Genomic DNA, 26,958 nt, shown 5'->3' with positions numbered 1-26,958 from the left:
AACGCCCCTTTCAGAGGACATGATACAATTTATAGATGTTCCTTAAATGCCTCATGAAGGGTCGACAGTACAGTTTACCAAAAACTTGAACGCCTCACCTGCCACCTGTGGTGACGTTAAGCCCCGCCCCCAAAATAAAAACGTGTCAGACTGAAGGTTGGAGATGGAAGCGCGCTCTGAATTCAGAGCTTCCATCGGTCGAATCACGAATCCCTTTGGTCCATTCTTTGCTTTTCTGGTTGTCATCTGGAAAAGTAAAAATCTGTCGTTTGAATTTTATTTGAATCAGATTTTGATAATGAATATTTTTTGTCTTCAAAGTTTTTTGAGCTACTTCCTGATAAGGGAAGGAAACATTTGACTGAGGCTTCGCCATCTGGATGTTTGGATGTTGGAAGTTAGGTGCTAGAACATATGGACACACACAGGGGCAAACAAATGAACACACACACACACACACACACACACGCACACGCACGCAGGAGTCGGCTCAGCTATCCAGAAGCATATGGTTCTTTGAGATAGAGTGGAGACAGACTGGGCCATTCTGTTGGATAGCACCGAGGGCCTCAACATTGTTAGAAGTCCTGCCAAACAAACTTCACCCTCCACACACACACACACACACATTCTTGTCCTGCATCACTTGCTGCCTTTGCTGCTCATGTGAATGAGAAGTGAAAGGCAGCGCCAGCAGAGTGTGAGCGTGTGAAGTGACAGCGTGGATACCTGCGAGCCGAGCTGCGGCCTCTTTGTTTGACACACAACTTTCTCTTCTTCCTCTCTTGGTTTTGTCTGTTTGGTTGTGTCATTATGAAGATTACTCTCCAAATTGATTTTCCCTTTATCTCCTCAGTTAAAAAGCCCCTTTATTCCAGAGCCTGCTGTGCCTATAAGTGTTAATGTTATCGTTGTGAGAGAAAAACTGAGACTCTCTTCTTGTATTATCACAAATTAAAACGCCTTTAGTTGAATTTATGTCCTGATGAAGGGCTCCATTTAAACGCAGGCGGAGCTCCACCTTTTTGTTATTATTCCCCGCAGTAATATTCTTTTCTCTCTGATAGATAACACCAGATTTTTGGCTGTTTCTGTGAATTAATTACGTTTAATTAACAATGTCATCACTGTGCTGTGAATATAACTCCGAGTTCAGCTTTCATCCGCCAGCTTTTCTGTGGAGTAGAACCGATATTCAGTGTCAGCCCCAGTGCATTGTGGGGGTTTATTTCCACCTTAGGACTGCTATAATTTCACTTTATCTAGTTTTCACTTGCCCGTTTATCCAAATATATCGGACGGATGGATGGAAATAAACGTCAGCAGCTCGGAAAATAAAAATAATAATCCAGCACACTCTTGGATTTGCGTCGTTTCGGCGCTGGAGAGAAGCTGGTGTAAAGTCTAATAACCGTATTTAATGAAGCCGAGGCAGAACTGGCTCTTTACAGCAGCAAATAAAGTCTCCTCAAGCTGCTGCATGTGCCTCCACCCAAACATTCATCGGTTACATCAGTTTCCCTCTGAGCCAATCAGGAATGAGTACGCCACCTGGTATAGACCTGTAACCGGAGCCCCTCCCCTCGGGGGTCGGAGGCGTCGAGGAGCTCCAGTTTCAAACCAGATCTTAATGTGCTTTTGTTTTTGTTTTTTTTGTTTTTCAGAAGACGAGGTGGTTCATGTCATCAGAGATCAACTGGCCTGAACGCTGAACTGGTAAGGACTGACTTTTATTCTGAAATCCTCTCTACTTCCTCCTCCTGTCCTTCCTCGCCGTTGGTCAGCCGTTCCCTCCTCCTCGTCAGGAGCTCTTGTAGGTTCCCACAGATACCAGTGGCTGTTTATTTTCTGTGGGAGGTTAATGGGTTAATTGGAGGCTTCAGGCCGTTTTTTAAAGAAATGAATTCTCGCTGAGATTTTGTTTCCCCACATACAAACACTCTCCTCACATATCAGCCAATTACTGGAACACGCACACAGACACACACCCCTCTGTCTAAGTTTAATACACAAATATCGCAACATTCTTTTAATTTGTACAAAACCTGAATGCTCTCGAGTCTTTTTTCTGAAAAACTTTTCACAGTTTCTCAAACGTAAAAATCAGAGCTTGTGAACGAGGAGGCAGAGGCTGAAATCGAGTGAATGAGGAATTAGGAACGAGCTTTTACGCAGATAAACCTCAACAATGCGTCTTCCTCTCCGTCGGCTCGACCAGGCTGCCTCACATTTGATGGCTGTTGGAGTTTATTCTGCCTTCGGTGCGCTCTGCAGGTATGACCGAACATATTTCTAACGTCGGACGGTTTGAGGACACGATCGTGAACATAAGGTTTCCTGTTTTCATCATTTCAGACACATTTCCTCCGAATGTCAGCCGCCCAGTATGAGTTCGTACGGCCTGACCTGCTCTGCAGTTTAATACCTCAGAAACAGCTACAGTGTTTAAGTCGCTGTTTTTGTTCCTCTCATTTAGCTTTTGCATCAGCAGCCTTCTTCACCTCTCTGTGGGCTCTTAATGTGAAGAGACATTAAACGTTTGTTTGTTTCCTGGTTTTTGCTGGATGTTTTCTCACACACACACACACACACACACACACAGGAAGATGCAGTGTGTGCACACAGATTTGTTTCTGTCGGGCCTGCAGACTGACTCCAGGCTTTTCTCTTTCCCCACTTCATAACCTCAGATGGGTGAACTTTGTGTACTGTCCTTCAGGTCCTGGAGAGAATCCAGTTTTTCGGAGGCAGAAGTACTTTTTATGACTATTGATCATAATTTTCAGTCTGTTGCTGCGGCTGCTGGTCTGAAATGAAACCTCCCAATGAGGCAGTTTGACTCGAACGGGCGTCTTATCTGAGCGGCTGCTTTCTATGATCTGCCAAATCAGATTAAACTGTGTCACCGCTCTCCTCTTCCCCCAGCTTCCCTCTCCTCCTTCCATCCATCACTGTTCCCCTCTCATGTCCATGTTTTCGATCTCTCGCTCCCCTTCTGCTGTTTTTTTTTTCCCTTATGAAATTGTTCTTGTTCTCATAAACTGCTTCATTTTATCTGCCTTGTTGCTTGTCACTCTCAAATCTTATGAAAGCAAATACAAGACTGTGTGTGTGTGTGTGTGTGTGTGTGTGTGTGTGTTATGATGGCTCCTTTTCAGGGTCAAATCATTCATTCTTCTCTGAATGAGCTCAAATGTTCCCTCATCTGCCTTCATCTTGTAAATGTGATGACAGCTCTCGACTCGATATCTAAAACAGATTTGTCTTCGAATACGTGACGTGTTAGAAGTCTTGGAGTTGTCTCATAAGATTTGGGATTTAATTTAAAGAGACACGACTCGCTGTCTTTGTTCTGGTTGACTGGGACTTAATTTTACCGACTGCTTCACGTTCATTTCACTCGTGTGGAGTGATGTTGACTAATGATGTTACTTGGACTTGACTTGACACACGTGAGGTTTGCCTCATATCTGTCTCTGGACCTGGACCTGGACCTGGACCCGGTTCAACACCTCAGTCTTCAGCTTCTAAAACGGATTTTTCACACATGGTCTCAAACATAAACAGTCAGAACTGACTGTGAATCTTTCCTCATCGACCCCCCCCACTGTGCCGTTTCCTGAGGCCAGCAGCTCCTGGAGAAGCCCAACAGATGGTTCCTCTGAGGGAGGGGGGGCGTGGGAGGCTGGATGAGGCCCATCTCTCCAGTTCAGGCCACCAGGGGCCTCGGGGCCCCCATTAAAGCAAATCGCGCATAAGGACATGAAATGTTCCCTCCCCTGAGAGCGCAGCGATATGATGGGTGGAAGGAAAGCTGAGTATCGTCGGCGTGTGAAGTTAGCAGGTTCAACGTGTCGGGCTGAATTTGTGAACGCGAAGTGAAACGGTTTGGAGAAGCAGTAAATATATGTGCAGAAACATCAAGGCCATTTATGGAGACAAAGAGAGAAGAAAGAAAGCCGCCCGACGCAGACGGCGCTGGGAACAAAACATATGCATTATGTAAGAGAAAAGGAATCTGAAGGAAGCAGACATATAAACTTCTTATATAAGACGTGATGCAGCAAAAGCTTCGGTTTGGTTCTTATTTTTTTATTTTGGGCCGTTTCGGTTCCAGCTGTCACTCAGATGTGTGCTGTTTCTCCCAGCGATGAGTCTGAGAGGCTCATTAATACCTGAATTGTTCATGATTTTCAAATAATTGAAGTGTTTTTCTTCACTGTCAGGAGCTAAACTCTCACGGCGATGGTTGATGTGCTTTTTGTTCTTGGCCTGAATGTGGATCCAATTTCTGTGCAGTATTTTTTGACTTTTCTGACTGTTAGCAGTTTCACTGCTAAAATATTAAGCTCTTCTACAGTCAGATTGGTTTTTTGAGCAGTTTTAAGGTAAAAGCAGATCAGCATTTAACATTTTTAGGGTGCTATTGAGGAATTAACCCTTTAAGGCTGGATCTGAGACGGGCTGCCGAAGGTGGACGAGTTCGGCTTTTCCTTCTGCCCTCCTCTGCCCCCCCCCCCCCGGTACAATCGATGACTGAAACACAGTTTTTGTGCGTTTGGTCCCATCAGAATTTAGCGAGTTGTTTAAGTAAAAATGGCTTCAGAGTATTGAACGTCACTACAGAACACAAACTCTCAGCAGATTCAGTCCAGAAAATATCAATGGTGACCTTCTCAAAGCCACATCAGTCAGATTGTGGTGAATGATTAATATCAGCAGTAAACACAGCTCTGTGTGTGTGTGTGTGTGTGTGTGTGTGTGTGTGTGTGTGTGTGTGTGTGTGTGTGTGTGTGTGAGGAACTAAACTATAAGATGTTGTGGGAATGTCGGAGAGATCCTTCGTCAGGTCGTTTCTTCTTCTCTCCCCCATTAATCTTCTTCAACACTTCCAACACGTCTGCTGCTATAGGTGTGTGTGTGTGTGTGTGTGTGTGTGTGGCTTGCTGTTGTGTGTGTGTGTGTGTATGTGTGGCTTGCTGTTGTGTGTGTGTGTGTGTGTGTGTGGCTTGCTGTTGCGTTTGGGTTCATTCCCAGAATTGCATGGCTGCGTGAAATTTGAGGTGTGTGACTCTGACTGGACTCCTTTTCTGTCTTAAAGCGCACACACACACACACACACACACACACAGATGGCAAGTGGTGCCATCAGACCTGCCAAAGCTCAGTGTGTGGTCATCTTTTTCATTATATCCCCCTAATCAGCTCATTAATTCATCTTGACAATGAGGAAGGAAGGAAGGAAGGAAGGATGGAAGGAAGGACGTAAGGGATGACGGATGAATTGTGACAGAAAATGGTGGAAAAAAAAAAGCAGAACGGATGGGAGAACGCCAAGATGGATGAAAGCCGAATAACAGAGAAGAAAAGAAAGCAAAGAAGAGAAGAAATAAAAACTCAGTGTGAGTGAAGGAGAGAGACTCCGAAGGCAAAGTTGATGACTCGGAGCCGACTTTTATCAGCTGCCAACTGGCTCAGTGTGTGTGTGTGTGTGTGTGTGTGTGTGTTGAGGTTGAAGAGTTTCAGGATCATTGCCTGTACTTCAGCGTATTGTGTGTCGGTGTGTGTTGGAGGGCGTTGGTGAATGGGTGCTCGTGTGCGGTTTTTAGTATTTTCTTTTCTGTGTTCGCCAGCGAAGTGTGGCCTCGCTGGAAAAGATTCCTGCTCTTTTCTTTAAGCCGCTCCAAGTGGCGTTGGGTTGGCTGGAAGAAGTGAAGAAGAATGAGGAGGAGGAGGAGGAGGAGGAAGGCTGTCCGACTCTTAGTCTCCGTTTCGCTCTGAACTTTCTGTAGATTTTTCTTCAGTAGGTTCGTCTGTTGGAACCTCAGCTGTTGATCTCTGTCTCAGGTTTTCTTCTTCTCTGGTCCTTAGGAAGTTTCCTCAGCCCTCTAAATTGGAGCATCATGTTAATATTAATAATAATAATAATAAGTGTGTGTGTAGTTAGTGTGTAGTTTGTGTCTCTTCCTGTGGTCATGATGTGTTTATTATCCGTCACAATGAAGCCAGATAACAACATATCTGGTCGGCTGATGTGTCGACCTGCACTCCAACACCTGACTGTTTGATTCCTCTGGGAGGAGGAGGAGGAGGAGGAGGAGGAGGAAGAAGAAGAAGAGGAGGAGGAAGAGGAAGAAGAAGAAGAGGAGGAGGAGGCTCTGTAAGCTGTCTGCTACATTTCAGCCTTTATGGACAGCAGCAGGGACCCTCCCTGCCTCTGATGGCTTTAACAGCTTACTCTGCCGACTCTTTCTCTATTATTCTCTACACTTCTTACTTCCAAAATGGACTCTGTGTGTGTGTGTGTGTGTGTGTGTGTGTGTGTGTGTGTGTGTGTGTGTCCATAGCAACAGGTTCAGGTTTAATGTCTTCCACACATGCTTCTCTCTGGATCAGTCTGACTCAATGATACAGTTAATGAGAAGTGTCGTTTTTCCTGCTTTTCTCACACAGAGACATGTTTTTGTGTGTCTGTGAGTGTGTGAGTCTTTACGTCATATTGTGTATGTTTAAATAGGATCAGATGGTTTAACAGACGGGGCGTTAACAGTTCGAGGGTGTGCGTGCTCCTCGAGCCAAGCTTCAGATTTCTTGGAGAATAAAGTGTGATGGAATATTTAGAATACGTCCTTCCTTTAAATGGTTTTCATGTGTTTGGTGAGGGCGTGGCGTAGCGTTTGGTGATGTCATGGCGTGGCATTCGGTGATGGCGTGGCGTTTGGTGATGGCGTGGCATTTGGTGATGTCGTGGTGTTTGGTGAGGGTGTGGCGTTTGGTGATGGCGTGGCGTTTGGTGATGGCGTGGCATTCGGTGAGGGTGTGGCATTCGGAGATGTCGTGGCGTTTGGTGATGGCGTGGCATTCGGTGATGTCGTGGCGTTTGGTGTCCGTGGATTTAGACTAACTCTTTTGCTTTTGTTCCAGACCCAGCTGTGTGTACTTCCAGTGCGCTGGGTTGGCGAAACGTTGAGGTGGTCATGCCCCACCCACGGGTCTCACCTTTGATGTTTGACTGGCGGCTCCTTAATTAGCCCGTTAGACTTCAGAGAGCGGTTGACCTTTGTGTCCCGGACGCCACTCGTTGTCTTGCTCGGCTCCACATTGTGCATTCATTGAACTGGGTTTTCCTTTTCTGCAGCTTCTCCGACATCGTTGGCTGTTTTTCTTCGTTTTTGAACCATTCAGGGTTTTGACAGAGAATGGCTCTGTCATTTTCCCATACGCTTCAGTACCGTTAGTGAACAGTAAACAGGTTAGCATGCTAACATTAGCATTTATCTCCGACAAACTTCAGGCGTTCACTTTTTCATGAACAGGACGAGTTCATTAGATAGAAAAGGACTGACCTGGTGAAGCTTTTATGTTTGTTTATGTTGTGCGGTTTTGGTCATAGCACACAGACACACAGACACACACACACACACACACACACACTGTGGGCAGAGTGCTCAGTTTGATCTGCTGCCGACATGCTGAGCCACACGGGAGCTGTGAGGAGTTTAAAGTTTATACAGCACCGTCAAAATTAATGAACTAGGATGTCACAGCACAGAGAGAGTGTAGGAGAACACACACACACACACACAGACACACACACGTAATGAAAGAGCATAGACACATCAAATGAAGTTACATGTAAAGCATCAGGATAATTACAAACGCACACGTCTGTCTGTGCTGTTTGTCCTCTTACGCTTCCGAAGACCTGCAGCGATTGTGTTTCTGTGCGTCTGTGTTCATGTTTTAACTCATGTGTATTGTGTGTTTGACGGCGCTGTGGCCCGTGACAAATGAGCGCCTCGTTCTTCATCAGAAAGCGTGAACGCCCCCCCCCCCCCACACACACACCATCACCACCTCATTCAGATATTCTTCAGAAGCATCTGGGAGGATTTAATAGCAGAATAAAATTATTCTCTAAAGATTATCTTCCCTCAGAGCTACATCTGTGTGTGTGTGTGTGTGTCTGTGTGCGTCTGTGTGCGTCTGCATGTGAACAAGAGTGCACTTCCTCTGTTGAACTATTCAAACAGTTTCTAAAAGCTTCAGGAAGGATTGAGTAAGATAATGAAAGCGCTTTCTAAAGATTTCTTTCCGCCCTATCTCGCCTCCTCACCCCCGTGTTTGCTGCAGGCTGGATTTTTAATCTCCTGGATCATTTTGATCTCCTGAATCATTCACTGTCATCATTTTGAATTAAACCATTTCACTGTCTCCCGTTTCCTTGTCAGGGTTTTGTTTTTTTTTGTTTTTTTCCCTTCCCGTGCCTCTCTTTTATTTTCTGGCATTGTGCAACTGGAAACAATTATTTTCTGACTCAACGTGCTCTCAGCTGCTGGATCCTTTTGTGTTTTTGTCATTAAGGCGTTTTCTGAGTCCTGAAAAAGTCTTTAAACGTCTTTGACAACAAACTTGGAGCCCTTAAAGCTCTTCAGCTCAGTTGAATCGGAGTGTTTTAGGTTGTAAATTCAGTTTAATCAGGCTGAGGATGGGATGCTTTCGAAGGAAAAGTCGTGTTCTTGGAAACTTTTAGGTGTGCGAGTCCTTTTAAAGGCGAGCCAAATTTATTTATGGAGCGCATTTCATACATAAAGACTATTTAATGTGCTTTACACACACAGAGAAACGTAAAATCATGAGATAGTTCATTTAAAAGGATATGCAGCTGTCCTGTGAGCTGCCGTCGTCCCCTCCCTGATGCGGCCTAATTCAGGTTTCGGCGGTGGGATGTTCCTCGGTGATGAATCAGTCGGAAGCGTAAACCTCATTGGCTGCTGGGTTTTTTATTGTGTCTCACTGAAAACGACCTTTAATCAGAGTTTTGTCAGAGGCAGCTGACTTTTGGCTCAGTTCTCATTTGGTGTCCGAATGGCTCTAAAATCATCATCTCTCTCTTTACTTATTTATGACTCTCTTCTATTCTTTTTTTGTGTGTGTCTTTCTTTTCATAGAAAATAAATAAATTTGTGCCGATTTTTTTTTTTTTAATCTCGTCTCCAGCAGGAGAAAATTTCCTTTCACTTTGAGATGTGAGCATCTTAAAATCGCAGTTTGCCAGCTGAGCTGCGACGCCTGGAGGTGACCGCTCAGCCGTGCAGGAAAAACACACTGGGAGAAAATGTGATGTAAACAGTTTGGGTCGCCTGAGACGCTTTGCTGCTTTTAAATCACGTCATGATTGGATTGAGAATAAGGACGCGCCAACAGACTGCTGTTATCGGCCGCCGAGTAGATGAGTGTGTGTGTTTGTCCTGAAGCCACCTGATAGATCCGCTCTGACGGGTTTTTGTCCGTCCACGTCGGCCCGGAAGTAAAGGGGGACTCTGACTGGATGTCTCCTCTGCTGGAAACTAAAACCTTCTCGTCTCAGGGCGCTCCTAAAGAACCGACTTCCCTTTGGGCTGCAGATGGAAGCGTTTGGTTCTGCGCCGTTGGACCACAGGTGCTCGGGAATTTCCAGCCAAGCTTCCATCGCCTCGACTCTCGAGGCGTTTTCGGTAATCCGGCCTCTGATGTGAGATCCAGTGAATAGGCTTGAATCCAGGCCCGGTTTTTGAATCGGGACCAGTTCCTGTCAAAAGCAGGATTGATCGCTGATCTGTGTTTCAGTGACTTGTTTTCTTCTTTACGCCGGTTTTATGGGCGCTTCAGGCGTCGCGTTAACAGTCAATCAAAAAGCCATCAAAGGAACTCTGTTTCATTTGTGCCATTTTCAGTTTTTCCATTTTTCAGATTCTACTAAACTGAAACGTCGTTTTAGATGATTGAGATTCTAGATCAACAGGAAGTAGCTGTAGCTTCTTCACAATAAAAGCCCTACCGTAGTTGGGTGGGGAGAGAAGTTTGACTCTTTGAGCAGAAGAGAAAGAAAACATTGTGATGTTTGGCAGAAGAGCAACTTTCTCATCATCTCCGATTGTTTCTGACATTGAAGCGTCTCCTGGAAGAGAGCCGGGCTTTCATTTAAGATCTCGTCTTTTGTTTTCCAGAAATTTGATGGGACCCAAAAGATTAACAGAATTATAAGCTATGAATAAAACAATAACCATAAAATATTTGGCAGATGGACTTTAATTTTTAATACATATTTTTTTTAATGTTCCTTCTTTCATCCTCTTCAGACTCCGTCTCTCACTCGTCTCCTTCTGTCCCCTCTGGACGGGCCGGGATCGGGAGGATTTCAAGGGTTTTGTGTTTCAGCGGGGAGAAAGATGAGAAGATAAAGAGGGCAGTTGAAAACGAGGGGGAGGAAGGCGGGATCGTTTTTGTACAAACGACAGAGGGAGGAATAAAAGGGGGGAGGAACTCCAGGGACTCTTGTTCTTCTTGCAGCACTTTGGAGTTTTTCTTACTTTTATCTTCTTTCACGCTTTCTTTTGCCCCACACACACACACACACACACACACACACACACACACTTTCACCCATAATGCTCTGGGTTCGGTCTGTTTACACACACAAACGGTTCTAAAAGAAGCTCATTACGGTAGTCAAGTGTGTTCTCGGACTCACTATTCAGACCACAGATTGGAAATACAACACCAGACACACCCCTCACTGTGAGAGTCAATACAAACGCACACACACACACACCCAGTCTCAGGTGAATTAGTATTCCCTCTTTCCTCCACACTATATTGTATTTGTGTCTGCAGAGTGTCGCCCCCCCCACTTTTTCATAAACTATCAGTCTGAGAGCAAATGATGATGGGGCTCAGGGGGGCTGATCAGAAATCAGCACTTAGACCGATTCAGTTTTAGTGGCGTGTGGAAAAACAAAACAAACTCAGAGCGGCAGATTGAAGCCAGGATTGGCTTCTGAAAATGGAGCTTGATATGAACTAAAAGCTTTAATTTGGAACTATTAGAGTGAAAATGATGTTGTAGATAAACATCAAGAGTCCCCAACGTTCTCTGATTCAGCTCCTCTAGTTGATTTTGGTCCCATCTTCAGTCTTGATCATGAACCAGCTTCTGTTTTCATACAGTGAGCGTATCAGAGAAAAGTCTAAAGAAACTGAGCCATAAAACCGGCCGTCAGGACTTCCTGAACTTTGTGATGTCACAACAAGATGGATGGAAACTGTTGTTCACATACAAACATCATTCACACAACAAGGAAACCATAAAACATAAATACACAATGAAGAAATGGTGCAAAATGGCGTACAGACTGCAGACTCTGAACTTCCTCCCTGATCGACGCCTTCTTCATAAGGTTTTGATATGAAACTATCGATCCCGGCAGCTTTCCCATCTCACTGCAGAAATCAGTAATTATTGACCGTTTCAGGAATAATCAGCCTGCGAATTTTCTAGCTGTTGAACCTTTCAAGTTCAACTCTGCGACCTTCCTGTTTTACTGTCAGTTATTCAGCTCGATATCGTAGTGACTGATTAAACGAAATGAAAATGAAGCAACCTTCTGATTAAACACGTTGCACACATTTTGTCGTTAATCGTTAGTGGTATAAAAGCCGTCGCGCTGCAGACCAACTGTTGCACATATTTATTTCCAACCTTTAGCCATGCTTACCTTCCTGCTGCCCAGACAGAGATCGGGCTTTTTTTTTTTGGATTCAGCCTTTGACAGTCTGGACTAATGCGTCCCGTCTGCTCCTGGCTGATTTGTTGTTGTTGTTGTTGTTGTTGTTGTTGTTTGAACAGATTAGACGCTCATATTTTTCATTATTGCTGCTGCTGATAGAAATCCAGTTATATTCACATCCACTTCTCAAAACTCTCAAAAACAAAATCTGATTACTGTGGAGAAGCTTTTTTTTTTTTTTTTTTTTTTTCCTCTCTCTCGCTCTTGATGTAATTCAAAAAATGAAAGTCCAGCAGAACTCACCTGTAGCAGATACTAACTGGATCACTGACCCTGATTGATTGACTCCTCAACCAGAGTGAGAAGCCGCAGCTCTGAACTGTACGAGTTAATCCGTATTTTTAATTGATCAGGAAATCAAATATTTTGAGGTACTGGATTTTTGATCATCCTAATTAAAATAAGAAAAAGGTGTGATACGTTTATAAATGTAATGAAAGTTTCATTTTTTTTTTTTTATTAAATAAAATTCCATTTTCAGCCCTGAGCTGCAGATCCTCTACTTTATTTGCCTAATAAATAAATAAAGGCATTAAAAACGGCCTCAAAACTGACTTAAAAGAAGTCATAATAATAATCTGTGTTTTATTTTGGGCAAGTAATAAATATGCGATGAATCCTGGAGGGTGGAGCCGCCGACAGGTCTTCAGTTGGATTGTTTTCTTATTTGCTATCAGAGAAAAAACAAGACTGTTTGAAATGTTTGAAAAGCTGCTAATTGATTTATTTTTTTTTTTAATTTTTATGTTGAGCCGGCTCTGCTGTCTGGTTGCTTTGTGGTCAATAGTTTCATTAATTGATAAATATTTAATAAATTCACGTTCTGGTTAAGTCAGCAGAGCTTCTTCAGAGTGACACTTTGCTCAGTGTGTTTTAGCATACCTCTGCTTGTGTGTGACTTTGTGATGCGTTGTGTATTTCACGTCAGGTCTTTTGAACGAGCCTGTAAAGTGTCACAACACTGGAGGGAAATTCAGACGCAACAACACAACAACACTCAGTAAATAATTCAAATATTGAGACGAGTGAAAAGAGGAGGAGATAGTTTTTGGCCTTGTGTGTGTGTGTGTGTGTGTGTGTGTGTGTGTGTGTGTGTGACTGGAGCAGAGGCAGCCTGCCATGCCTCAGTGTGTTAATTATGTAAATTGGTCATTAGGAACCCTTATTGGGGGGGCCGGGACGAAACTGCCCAAAGACACACATATTAAACACACACAGATCTGGCAGCACATGTTAAGTGGGGAACAGGAGGAAAAGTAGGGCAATGGAAAAGGGGAAGTTTCCTTTGGACCTTTGAGCAAAGCATTTTATCAGGAACGTGTCACTGTGGAAGTTTTCCCGTCTGAGATCTGACAAAGGAAATTTTCCTCGATGCCAATTCTCTAGAATCCGTGTCGTTAAAAATAATTTTTGCGTTGTGCGACTGGTGCTGTTTCTGCTACGTTTCGTGTCCTCGATACACAAAGTTTTCTTCAGATTTGGAAAAGTTGAAGATGCTTCAGCCTTTCAGACACTTTCAGACTTTTTGTTTTGTCTTCAGGTCATCTGAACGTCAAAGTTTTCTGAGCAAACATTTTCAAATTTGTCAGAAATGTTCACTCTGACTCAGTTGGTCAAAGTTCAGGGGCAGTAATTCTGGTTTTTCCAGCCGGAGCCTGTATGTGAGAGTCAGAATCAGTTTGAACCCAAAATCATACCTTTTAATGAAGCTGTCATTTCTAAAATATGTCTAAGTCTTCACTAACTCTGCTAATTCTCTGCTAATAGCTTTCACTGCAAAATAATTGATAGGGCTCAGGGAAAGAACATTTTTATATTATTACAGAATAAAGTATTTCTCAGGCAGAGTTATTTTCCATATCTGGCAGGTAGTAACAGATTTTTTAGCCTCTGGGGGATCAGGCAGTTGCTTTTTCTCCCGGCACTGATGTTGACTCGGAGCTCGGTGTTTGGCCTCCTCCAGTTCCTGAGGGGACACAATGACTCCGTCCAGGCACAAAAACAATCGGCTCAAAAGTTTCTTCTGTGAGCTGCAGGGCGGTCATCATTTAAGTTGTTACAGAGCTGCACTCGGTCATAATTATAAAAATATCAGTTGCGGTTATTTCCAGCTAATGAATGTGACAGTTTTTGGTGCGCAGACACACATTTCCTGGGGGGTCGGGGGGTTTGAATGAGCAAACTTGGACTTTTGACCTCAGTGTATCTGAGCTTCTGTCTCTGTCCCAGCGAGGCTGCTGTTGTGTAACATGGCACACACAGCTTCAGGCTGTTTGCTGCACTTTGTGGGCCTTTTTGGACTTGAAGTTTAAGAAAAACCTCCCAAAGCTTTTTTCTTTTTTCCTCCCCAGACGCATTAGCTCAGTGCACAGAGTCTGAGGAAGCATTGGGAAGTAATTAGCCCCCCGCTGATTCTGCTGCTAAAACTCCATATTGATGAATGGATCTGTCAGTGATCAGGACTCTTCCTCGCTGTCTGACTCACCTCATCCAGCTCTGCAGAAACTTTTCAAACCGGAGAACGTCTTCGATTTTAAAGGGGGTTTGAGGGTTTTTTGTTTTTTTGTTTAATCAGCCGTTAACTTTTTGTGTGAAAACTCAGATGGAAACATACAAATATCAACATGCCGGCCGAGAAGAGAAAATCAGTGACCTTGCCGTGAACTTTTGAAATCTGCTCTTATGAATCTAAGCACTTCCTGTTGGACGTCCAGACTGTTAAAACTGATACTGAAGTTCGGAAACATCCTCACCGAGTCACAGAGTCAGTTTGTGTCTTCAGTTTTTATCACTGTCTTTCTTCTTCGACCTGCTGAATGTCCACGTCCATCATCTCTTGGCGATTAAGATGCCGAGCGGGGCGACGAGTTAAATCACAGAGGAGGTGTCGTAGCGTTCTTTCTGTCGTCTTCAATTCGCCGGCAGATGTTTTCCTTCAACAGAGGACGCTAAATGTTTGAACTGCAGTTTGCCATCCTCGGTTATCTGAGATGATGTGAGATGAAGGGTGAGAAACATGATTCTGAGGGTTCACTGCCGTCCTCTCGCTCCGTCTCATCTCTGCCGTTTTATTTTTTTTATGGTGTCTCTCAACATTTGTCCGTCTATCAGTCTTTTGTCATTCCCGCCTTTTCTCCTTCCATCACTCGGTCTTTTCTGCGTCTTTGGTATTTATTGGGATCCATCTCTTTTTCCATCTGTCTCTTCCTCTGTGCCTGTCAGACGACTTGCGTGATAAGAAATGGCAACCGTATCAGCGCAACAGACTGCATGTGTGGGTCTGTGCGTCTCTTTGTGTTGGCGTGTGTCTGTGTGTGTGTGTTGCGCTGGCTTGTCAGCTCCTTTTGTCAGTTTGTCATTGTAATTTTCAGACTGATCGCCTTGAATTCCCATAGAGCTCAGTTGCACAAACACAGACACACAAACAAACGCACACATGGCTGTTTCTGTCCCTGATCATGTAAAGATGATGGACAGGGAAGAAAAAAACATAAAGGCAGAGAGACAAAACACTCACAACAGAGACATTCTTAATGTCAAGAATGAGTAAGACGCCTGCTGAGTCCCAGACAGGCTCTGTAGAACAGTCTCTGACCTTTGACCTCTCAGTCTTTGTCTCCACCCCTTTAACTCCATTTAACAAACTTGGCTTCCACAAAAAAAAATAATAAATGTTGATTTTTTTTTTTTTTTCTTCCCTCCTGCTGAGTTCATAAGCTCAATCTTTGCCATCCAGAAGGAAAATTACCACCAACTCCACTTCAAGCTATTTTGGAGTTTGGCAGTACAGAGAGACAAGAATTGTGAGGGGCGGTGGGGGTGGGGCGGTCAGTCAAGGCTGTGGATTATCAGTTTAAATTCAAAAAGATCACCCAGAGTTTCATGGAAGATTTCTTTATTTTATAAACCTATTCAAAGATTTGTCAGTTTCTAATCATCTCCGCCGCCCTCTGGTGGTTAGCTGCGGTATGTACCGCAAACTCCGCCCCCTTTTACAGTTTCAAATGAAATATTTTCTCTCATTTTAATTTTCAATGTTTGGTTTAAATTCAGTGATCGTCGTCCTGATAAAGTTCTGTTACACATCCGGCTTTGTTGGGTCTGTTTGTTGGTGGGTGTGTGTTGTGAAGTGGCCGAAGCCCAAAGATGCTAAAATGCTAAATGCTAAAGTTAAACTGCAGAGTGCAGATGATCATCTTTGCCTTTTATCACCTCCAGCGGCTCCTCCTCCTCCTCTCATTACATTCAGTCATTAGGCAAAGTGTTCTGATGGAAAAACTGATTAGAGCAGCTTTGAAGATCATTTTAAGGACTCATAGCTGCCGATTAGATCGAGACAGAAGAGGAGGAGAATTCTGACTTAAGATCAAAAAGGAAATAAGTTGGTTCTGTGGCTTCTCATTCAGGATCAGTTTTTTTTTTTTTTTTGTGATATTCAGGACTGGCTGGAGGACAAACGGAGGAAAAAAGTGTCTCTTCATGTAATCAGGTGGTTTAGTCGGAAAGAGAGCAAAAACACAAGCAGCACAAAGAGGCAGGTCAAAGCATCAAGTACCAGCTGAAGATCTTTTCACCCTCATCCAGGAAGTTTGGTCGGCTCAGTCTGCCGTGGAGACCCGGCATTTAACCTGTGTGTTAACTATTCTGCTGCTGGTGTGTGCGACGGTGACAGCAGGAGCCGCCTCCTCCGTTATTTCTTCTTATTAAATATTCAGGTTGCTCTTCTCGACCTGATGAGTGTCGGGCTGCAGAAGCTGGATTTGACAGGCTCAGTATTTGTGTGTCGTCGTGTTTGAACACCGTTTGTTGACAATCAGGTTTGTCAGATGGGATTCTGGTCTTGCCCCCCCACCCGCCCCCCAGCAGCGTTGGCAACAGAGACCTGGATCCGGTTACAGTTCCTGAAGAAGAGCATCAAGGTTTTATTACTATTTCACTGTGGATGATGTCCGACAAGCTGCAGCGGTTTTCACAGCAGCCATCAAACTGACAGATTTCAGCTAGATTGATGTTTTTTTAAATCAAAGTCCTAAAAAGTCTTTACACAAAAGAACAAAAAGGTGGTTTCTCATATTCTGTGCAGAGTTGTAGCCCAAATCCAGGACTCAGACCTGGATCCGTTTTAGTGCAGCTTTCATATTTCATGGTAGTCTGGACGCCGTTAAACGGGATAAGACGAGCCACCTGCAGCACCTGCAGTGATTCCTTATCTGCAGGAAACGACCATGAAATGACTCAACGTGTCGGTGCACACTGAGCTAGAATCCCTACTGGAAATACAGTCATCAAAATAAACTAATGAACCATTTTTATTTTGGGAAAAGACAGTTTTTATTTAGTGTTATGCAGCATTTAATACGATCAGTAACGGAATAAAGGGCTTATAGAAAATACACAACGATGAGTCAATTCAGTCGGTCTGTAACTTAAAACGGGAAACATCAGAAATATGATATTATTGGTGTCGACACAGCTTTTGATGCAGAGGTTGCTGCTTGTAAACGTCTGTGTGTCTGGTTGAAGAACAAAGCATTCAGGGAGTTCATGGGATGTTCGTTTGACTCTTTTATCCCCCACAGCAGGAAAATAAAAGTCCCAAGTATAAGAGCCAGTTTCCCAGTTTCCCTCCTCCAGAGGTCACAACCTCTGCAAGAAAGAAAAGGAAGTTGTTGGCGGGAAATGAGCCTTTAGGTTTCTGTAAGTTATCGGGCTGCAGTTTAATCAGTGGACTCTTTAACGTGACCACACACACAAAAATAATCAGTATGGAAAAACAAAAATGCCATCACGGTATATTTGATATTAAAAATGATCGGATTAATACTTAAAACGGAGCAAGAAGCTTTGAAGGCCTATTAGATTCCTCTGAGTTAAATGTTAACGAACACTTTAGTGCTCGTTAACATTTATTTTGAGACTGTTTCAGATGTGTGGCTGTTAAAGCCTCCGATGGGACGTAGTTACTGTATATGAATTATGTCCCGTGTGACTCAGAGCTGCCGTCCTGGTGGGAAACCGCCTCCTGCTATATCTTTCCATCTGACTTGTCTATCACCTTCTTATCGCCTATTCCTCATCTCCAAGCCTCGCTCTGTTTCCTAAGAAGGTAACCTGAGAGAGGAATGGAGGCAGGAGGGGGAATTAGATTCAGAGCGGGAGCGGGAAAAGATGTTGAGAGATAGCGAAAAGGGCGAGATTGGAAGAAAGGGCAAGGACTGGCAAGAGATGAGCTGAAATTAAACTCGGGAGTGAATAAGTATGAAAGTTCGACGGGGTGAGAAGAAGAGAGAGCGGCGGGCATATGAGAGGAAAAGATAAGGTTTCAGGGTGAGGAAGGGTAAGTAGAGGGTGAAGAAGAGAGCAGCGATGGGAGGTAAATATGAGCATCAGCGGGAGTCGGCTGTGACGGTTTAGTTTTATTAAAAACCCTCCGTGCAGGCCACCTCTGCTGTAACAGATGATCCTGTTTGATTGTAGATTTATTGTAGAATTTACTCGACAAAAACTTAAATAACAGGCGCAACATGATGGAGGAGGTTTGGCTGCAGATTCATAACTCACCTCTCGTTGGAAAGAAAAGCAATCCAGCCTCATTTTGGCAGAGGAGCCGCCCATACTTTATCATTTTTAAGGTGCTACATGTAAGTCCGGGGGTGGGGTTGGTAAAGTTCTGTATCGGAGCAGTTTATGTTGGACAGTCGGGCTCAGAGTAGCTGGTTAGCACGTTAATTTCAGAAAAAGCAAAAAGTAATGAACCTGCAACATTTCTGTTAATTAGTTAATTAGCTTTGCTGTCTTTAAGTGGCTAGCTTCCAGTTAACTTCCAGCTAACTTCCAGTTAGCCACTTAAAGACAGCAAAGGAATCAAAATAAGGAGCACTGTTGCTGCAAAGCTAATGTTGAATTATTATGTTTACTTACAACATTTCTTCCAGACTGATAAACCGGCGTTAATGCTAAAGGTGGATATTTGGGAGAAATGACCTTCCTCCGGATGGTTATCGATGATTATTATTATTATTTGATGTTGTTCTTTCCTGCAGTCTAAGTTCAGTCCTTTGTTGTCCGAAACATGTTTTGTCCGTCTCTGCCTTGACGGTGGAGGCAGAGAGAGGAAGGATGACAAACAGAAACCAGAAGTCGCCGAGCGCTGCGAGCGGAGATTTATAAGAATGTTCTTTTAAAAAAAAATGTAAAAAAGAGAAAAGGGAAGATGAGAAGTACGGCAGAAAAGGATGGACGAGTGGAATGATGGAAAAATGAGGGAGAAATGTAGGAATTGCAACGGAGACAGAGGAATAACCTTTTCTTCCAGCGAGTGCTATAATTGGATTTTGACTTTTCTGCTCTGTGTGTGTGTGTGTGTGTGTGTGTGTGTGTGTGTGTCTCTGTGTGTGTGTGTGTGAGAAATAACTCCTGTTCCACCTCTCGAGACGATAGATCAGATAGAGACCCGAGAAAATGACCAATTCTTCTGCTTCTGTCCCAGTGAGCTACTCAACACGCACACAGACACACACAGACACACACAGTTGATACACACTGTAATTTATAGCTCTGGTGCTTTTCTAATTACACACAGTGAGACTGTGAACTTTGTGCGTTTATTTGTGTGTTTTTGGCTGTATCACAACAGTGAGGGCTGGATGTGCGTGATGAAGTTACATCCTCACTCATGATGTCAAAAAAAGTGTTTCACGTTAGTGCGGCATAATGTCAATAAAACTTTGTACTGTTGTAGCTTTTCATGAACTAATTTGTTTAATTGAAGCAACGTTTATCGCAACGTCTGCGTTTTGTTTTTGTAAAGCAGGAAACCAGCAGAGTGACTTGAAGTTTTCTGAAGGTTTTAATTTGTTTGGCAGTTGGATGGAAAACTGGGCTTCTTCTGTCCGGGAGATAAAGGCAGCAAAAAATACACACAACGCCAGCAAACCAGCAGATAGCAATGAGCTTTGGAGCACTGAAGTGTAAAATAAAACAAACAAAAAAACATTCCAGGGCTGGTTTGTTATCAGAAGTTAAAAAATGGAAGTGATAGAAAGGATGATGGGATTGGGGACAGAAAGACGACGAACACGTCGGACATGTTTGCAGATATTATTCCTTTAAAAAAGAAAACGAATTGAGAGCTGAATTGTTCCTTTTGTCTGTTTATTAATTGGAGATTGATTGATTAAATCATTAATTGCACATTTTTGATCGTTGGTTTGTGAATCAGACCAGTTGGGTGTGTTTGAATTGAAGAGTCAGATTGTGTTGCTTTTCACCGACTGAAATGAAAACGTTGCATCATTTCCACTGATGTTTGACTCACATGAGAAAATACGGAAGAATTACATTTCCCAACCATTTTAACAGCTGCGTGTGGAGAGAGTGAGACATTATCTGTCCAACATAAATCAGAAATTCATTTAAAATGCCGCACAAATGGAACATTCAAGTCCCACAAAACTGTACATAGAGAGACAGACGCACAACTCGGCTGCATCAAAGTTCCCAAATGTTCACATTCATACTGTTGAATTAGACCACGGCTCCACTGTTGGACCTGCATGAGAAATGATTTAATCGTCCATATTGAAGATAATAGTCAGATAACACGGTGCAGTAATGATATGATGTATGAAATCCTCCTCAGGAAACTAATATCCAGATGTTATCGCCCGCCAAGTTGTGGAGGAGAAATGAAGGAGAAAGTTTATATTAAAAGGCCCGTCGGCTCTTTGTGTCCGTCTCACTTCATATTCCAAGTGAAACCTTTTCAATAATGCAACTTTGACTTCTGCTTATTAAAGAGATGCTTCTTCTCTCTGCTTCTGCAACTCGCTGACAGGAAAAAAAAAAAAAAAAAACCTAAAATCAAATGTGAGGAATGAAATTAAAAGAAACACAAAACTAAATTATTAATGAGGTGTCGTTAACGTTCAGCAGGAAATGTTGACCTTTATGTATAAGTTCATTTTAAGCTATACTTATTTTACAGTTAATGTCGTACACACACCATCTTATATACAACAATACAACAGTAAATGTTTTCCTCGCAACTTCATCATCGTCGCATTTGGATTGGGGGGGTGTGGCTTCTCTGTGATTGACAGACTGTACAACACGCACACACACAAAAGAAAGAGAGGGTGGACGGTTGGTTCAGCTCCACAGTCGCTCCATCTTTGGACAGGAACACTCGGCTGTTGTTGTTTGTTTGTCCCCCCCCCCCCCCCCACACACACACACACACACACACACTTCCTCTGCAGCACCATAAAGGCCAAGCAGGTTCATATTTTATTCATATTTTCTGATGTATGTTTCTCTGCCTTCCTCTCTCTGAGCTCTCCCTCCTCCCAGCAGTCTCTTGTCACCTTCCTCCTCTCCTCCTCCCACCTTTTCATGTTGGGACCCCCCCGCCGCCCTTCCTCTTCCTCCTCCTCCTCCTCAGTTCCTTCCTGGAGCTGACACTGACCGATTCCTCCTCTGTTCCTCTTCGCTCCCATCTCGTCCTCCACTCTCCTCTTTTACTCATCCACACATGAAAAGTCTCCGCTGACCCCCCCCCACCTTAGAAACAGCTAAGCCTAGCTGTGGTCTCTCTGGGAGTTTGTGTGTTTGTGTCTATATTCACACTCGGGGGAGACTCGAGTCATTTGAAGGACCGATTCTTTTTATTTTTTAGCAATAAAGTGCTCCAGGAGAGATATAATGGATTAAATCTCAAAAACAGAGACGTGTCCGGAGAGAAAAAATACAACAACCTGAACTCAGAGAGCACAAGAGTGATTATTTCCTCGGTTTGTGACTTTGATCTGTCTTTGTTCTGAGAAGTTAAATACGATAATGAGAAAATATGCTGCGTGTAGCTCCGGAGATGACTGAGAGTTTAAATTTTTATATCTGTGGTATCACAAACAGACTGCTGTGAGAATGTGCTGTCATATCACCATGAAAATTATCTGTCAGGCTGTAAACAAAAATGAAAATGTGGCTGATGGCCAAACCTGATTTATGAGCCATCTTTTAACCCCCTTTAAAATAAAAGAGCTCTGGCAATTAAATTTCTTCTGTATGTTTTCACTTCAGCAGCTCATTTCACGGTTTACTTTCTTGGACTCTGTGCAGCAAAATAAACCGTGAAATTTGGAACGAAAGGCAGAGACGTGCCAAGCGTTCCTGGTAGATATGACCACCAGTCTGCATGTTGCGCTAGGGAAAAAGAAAAACTGCCAAGAAAACATTTTTATGAACAAGAAAGAGAAGAAATCCTGGGAGGTTGGGGGGGGGGGAAACCCCGAGTGAGTCTCTGCTGACAATCGGACAGTGATAGCTGAATTAGGAAACAGATGTGATGGCAAGCAGCATGTGGAGGAAAGATGAAACTCACAATGTGAAGATGAGAAGAACATTTAAACTCATGTAGGATAAAGGGCAGGACACGATGGTGTCATCAGCATAGAAACGTGTTTTAGTCGCTGTTCTTATGTTAACGAGCTAAAACTGTGTGATTAGTCCATTCATTTAGATGTACAGAAAATAGAATGATTTTAGGAATCTGTATTCATTCATCCTAGAAAGCTGAAATATTCAGCTTCACCTGCTTTTATGTCGTTCTTCCGTCTGAAAACGATTTTCTTTGAGAGAAATCGGAAAACAGCGGTCGCTGCCTTTCGACGGGGAAATATGTTATCATCTCATCAGATTTGGCCCAAACGCCTCATTCCTTAACGGCACTCTGTGATCATCGCCTCTTCGTTTTCACGTTCCCTGTTCAGGCCTCTGTGCTTCCTCCAGCCTACTGTTTTGGCTGCGTTATCACAACACACTCACAGACACACAAAGACACACACACACACACTGAGGGTATAATAACTCTGGCCAAGCATAACAGGAGAGTGTCGAGGCAGGTGCTATTCATAACATCCCTGCTGTAAATACTGTGCTGTTAGCTGTGTGTGTGTGGAGATAACCCAGGATAACCTCATTTCACCTCTACAACACACATGCACGCGCACACACAGACACACACACACACACACACACACACACACCGCTCCTTCTTCAAACTTATTCTGTCTCAAACCCTCACCTTGTCATCTTATCTGCCCTTTTGGTCTGTCACACACACACCTACACACTCACACACTCACACACACACACACACACACACAAAATACCCTCCTTGTTCCCACAGAGTGCAGTGGTGTAATCAGCGATTCAAATTCTGACAAGAGATTAGTGCCACTCAGCTAAAAATCACAATCTGCCCTGTCAGATAGCATAGGTTTGTTGAAACACACACAGACACACAAACACACTTATAATATAGAAAAGTGCTACCTGCAGTTCTGCCATCAAACGTGTCCATAATTGGTATCTTCTCTTATATTATCAGACTTCGCAGCAGCTCTTACGTAATTACCAGGACAGTCTAATAACTGCAGAGCTTCACTTTAAAGACACTTAATGATACTCTGCTGCGCCCCCCCCCTCGCCTGTCCTCCTCCCCCACCCTGTCCCACGCGCCCTCCAGTTGATCTTCACACCTGCGCCGCGGTCCCGTGAACCGTGTCACGTCTCACGCTGAGCCGACGTGTCGTCTAGACAGAAAGCTGTTTTTAGACGTCTCTTTGTGCTGGCTGCTTTCACAGCTCTTCAGCGGGGGGGGGGGCAGCACTCAGGTTTTTACTTTGGTAAAAATAGCTGCAAGAAATAAAAGGCGCAAGTCAAAGTCCTGGATTGAAAAAGTGACCTCAGGCCAAAAGATAAGATCAGAATAAGATCATCAGAATAAACCAGATTAACAGATATTAGTGATGCGTTCAGGTGCACCAACACCTGTTGGTTTTATTTTCTGTTACTCATCTGAATCTGCTCACTGACGTTATAAAAAAAGAAATATTCCGGAGTCAAAAGTAAAATGTCCATCTCAAGCATCAGAAAGTGAAAATGTTCTGCCGCCTGATGATGATGATTATTGATCATTTAGTGACATAGTGAAGAATATTTCAAAAACACAGATGGACCCAAAAAAGGAACTCACATTCGTTAATCTGGATTTTTGGTCAAATCTGAGATCTTGAAACTGCAGCCACGTGGCCGTCGTCCACATCGGGTCTCCTCTGGGAATCAAACCGTCTAATTCAGATTCACTTCAGTTATCATTCTTCTTTTTTGAAGTGGAATTTGGTCTGGAGGCAGAAAAAAGCTCCCAGAATGCATCGCTCTGGACTCCAGTGAGCTCACTGGGAATCAGTCAACTGTAGTTCTAATTATTACGGCGGGGAGGGAATTACCCATAAGCCCTCAGTAGGTGGGATTAAAACCACTGAGCAGGGCAGGTAATGTTTAAACCGCCACACTTCTCATGGGGACCTAAATCCAGTCTGAATAGAGTCCAAAGAGCCAATCAGGAGCAGCGCACAGGTCACATGACGTGGGACTGAGTTTTAAAAGAGAGGGAGAGAGTTTGTGAGTGTGTACACACAATGAAGGCTGTGTTGTGTAATTGTTTCCTCCTAGCTGTCACTATTAAGACACACACAGACACACACATCCTCAGGGCTCAGTGAGAGAGATGTAAACTAAAGGTCTCTCTATCGCTCTCCAGCAGCTGGTTGTCACTGACTCTGACACCACAATAGCTTGTATAGCTGCTTTACCCACACACACACACACACACAAAGACACACACAACCTCGAGGCAGCTGTAACATTTGTTTGTTTGTCACCAAGGCTGATGGAAGTTTTGTAAAATTTAAAGCACGCACACACTTTTTCTCTGCCATGGTGGCGACAAATATGGAAGACACACTTTTACAAGGCTGAGGATAATGACTAAACACACACACAGACACACAGACACACACATTGTGGCAGAGTACCATTTAGCTGGTAATAGCCTCTAAAGTCACGCTGCATATTAATAATGCGGATTTCCCTGCTAACACCGTCATAATGAACTGAGTCAGACACACTCTTTGTGTTACTGTGTGTGTCTGTTTGTGTGCACCTGCCAATATGTCTGCGCACATTTCAACTGACTGTACAGGTGTGTGTGTGTGTGTGTGTGTGTAACTTTTAATACCAGCTAATCCTTTCTGTTTCCTCGTCTCTGAACCTTGGTCATACTGTTTCTGAGCTGTTCTGTGTGTGTGTGTGTGTGTGTGTGTGTGTGTGTGTGTGTGTGTGCGTATGTGTGTGTGTGTGTGTGTGTGTGTGTGTGTGCGTGTGTGCGTGTGTGTGTGTGTCTACCTTCACATTACTCAGCCAACTCCCCATTGACCTCAATAGTTATAACAAACACCACACTCTTTCTCATGTACGTATCAAAGCCTCTTTGGTTTCTCTCACTGCAAAGGCAGGTTTGTGTGTTCCTGTGTGTGCGTGTGCGTGCGTGCGTGTGTGTGTGTGCGTGTGTGTGTGTGTGTTATCATGTCTGAGTTTATTTCTGCTGCAGTAACAGGAAACTCATCATTTCCATTCTGCTCGTGCCAGAAAGTCTTGGAAACTAAAACTGTGGAAGTTTTGGATGTATTTTTTCTCTCCGATATGGAAAAAAAGAGAAAAAGTTTTGTTTGACTCTAAACAACAAAATAAAAATAATCAACAGTAACAGTAATAACATTTAAAAAAGCCGATTTTTAATCTGACCAACATGTAAAAGCGGTGAAAAATAAATAAGTTGCCTGAAGTCAATGATGTAATTAATGGCGATAATTAAATTCAAACCACGTTGTGATTCGTCAACGTCACCAAGCTGAAACAACATTTAATTAGTTGATCAGCAAATAATTCATTGCCAAGTCAACATGATTAAAATGTGAATAAAATTAAAATAATTAGTGAAATCTTCTCCCAAATCAACTCGTTTTTAAAGCGTCGTGACTTCGTGATGGTTCAAATTAGAGACGATTGTTCTCCTCTCAGCTCGTTTTAACAAACGTGAACTTAAACGGTCACTTAATAAGTTGATCTGCAGGAACTTCATTAGTTTTTGTGCAAAGATGATGATCAGATATTTAACGTCCACATCAGGAGAATAATATCTTTATTTGAATTCCTATGAGAAGCTTCTGGGACTGAACCATCTTGACCTGTAAATCAGAGATCAGTCTGCTGCTTCTCGGCGGGATCGACACTAAAATCAACAGGAGTCGTTTGTTTCTGTGATTCGCATCAAGAAAATTGACAAAGATTTGTCAGCGTGCAGCTCTGGTTAGAAAGCAACAGGCTCGCTTTCCGGGCTGTGTCTCATCGGGGCTTAGTGTTCGCCGTGTCCCAGAATGCACCCCTCAATACTTAAAGACGGCGACTTAGTGGCGGCGTGATCTGCCTCTTTCACTGACTCTTCCTTTCTGCTCCTTTTATCTCTCGCTGCCTCATAAATACACATTGGTATGCAAGGTGTTCTCTCCCTCCTTGTTGTTGTCTTTGTTCCTTCTCCCTCCCTCGCGTGCTCGCCTTGAGGGAGACGCCGGCGTTTTAATATGTGCAGTTTGTAAGATGAAGCTCTGGAGGTTTCTCTTCGTCTCAGTTGGAGCTCACAAACATGGACTCCGGTGTCTTCACTTAAATTGATCATTTGCTGACAGCGTGTGAGAAATGACCTGATTTGTTTACAGAGATAACAAAACGCAAACTTTCAGCACCAGCCCGCCGCCGTTCATAACAACTGCGGAGGGAACAACAACATACGGAGCATTTATTATTGAGACGGACTCAAACGCTCGTTTATGGCTGCAAAACGATGTGTTTGCATTCGGCCCAGTTTTATTTTCCGTAGCTTGAAAAAGGAACAAGTTTGAAATGTCGTCTATTAGGACTTTGTGTTTACTCCCAACCAAAGGAAGTTGAAGGCAGAGGACGCCGATTCCCTTTCCGAGGAAACAGTCAGACCTCCGCCTTGTCAGAACGATGGCTGGACTGCTGGTGTAGTTTTAGACTGTAACTCCATCGCTCAGTTTGTCCCTTCCCTGTTTTACTCCCTTGACTTTGCGGAGAAGTTTGGCTGCTGTGTTTCCCAGCAGGCCGTGCGTTGTGCATGATGATGAGGCGGTTTGTAACAGTAGAAAAGCTGAAAAGCCCCGTTATGGCTCGTTCCCGGACTCCTCTGTGCCGAGAGCTGCTGCAGCCACAAACATCCAGACTCAGCCAGCTGTGCGCCGAGCGGACCGAACCTCCGCCGCATCTGCTTCACACCAGGTTACGTTTCCCGCTCCATAATTCATGCCCCTGTTGTCTGCACCACATCCTCTGCTCCTTAACTTCCTAATTAAAAGGAGCGTTTAATGGGAGAAGTCTGACCGACGCTCCACCTGCTGTCGCCTTCAAATGAGGCTCCAGAAAGTTTGCA

At 43.6% G+C, this 26,958-nt stretch overlaps 1 protein-coding gene across 5 annotated transcripts in view; it reads left to right on the top strand.

Moving 5' to 3' along the window:
• The window catches only part of LOC115036591 (plexin-B2-like), a 106,871-nt gene that overhangs the window by 39,382 nt on the left and 40,531 nt on the right, over positions 1 to 26,958 (top strand). For 4 of the 5 annotated variants that reach the window (XM_029494810.1, XM_029494813.1, XM_029494812.1 and 1 more), the window contains exon 3: positions 1,665 to 1,716. The gene's annotated coding sequence lies outside the window, so the exon portion shown is untranslated. Of the gene's footprint in view, positions 1 to 1,664; positions 1,717 to 17,925; positions 17,947 to 26,958 lie in introns of those variants that run through there. The other variant, XM_029494814.1, reaches the window with a different exon arrangement.

This window comes from Echeneis naucrates, chromosome 23 (genome assembly GCF_900963305.1).
Source record: "Echeneis naucrates chromosome 23, fEcheNa1.1, whole genome shotgun sequence".
NCBI lineage: Eukaryota > Metazoa > Chordata > Actinopteri > Carangiformes > Echeneidae > Echeneis > Echeneis naucrates.
This window is presented reverse-complemented; position numbering and strand designations above follow the sequence as displayed.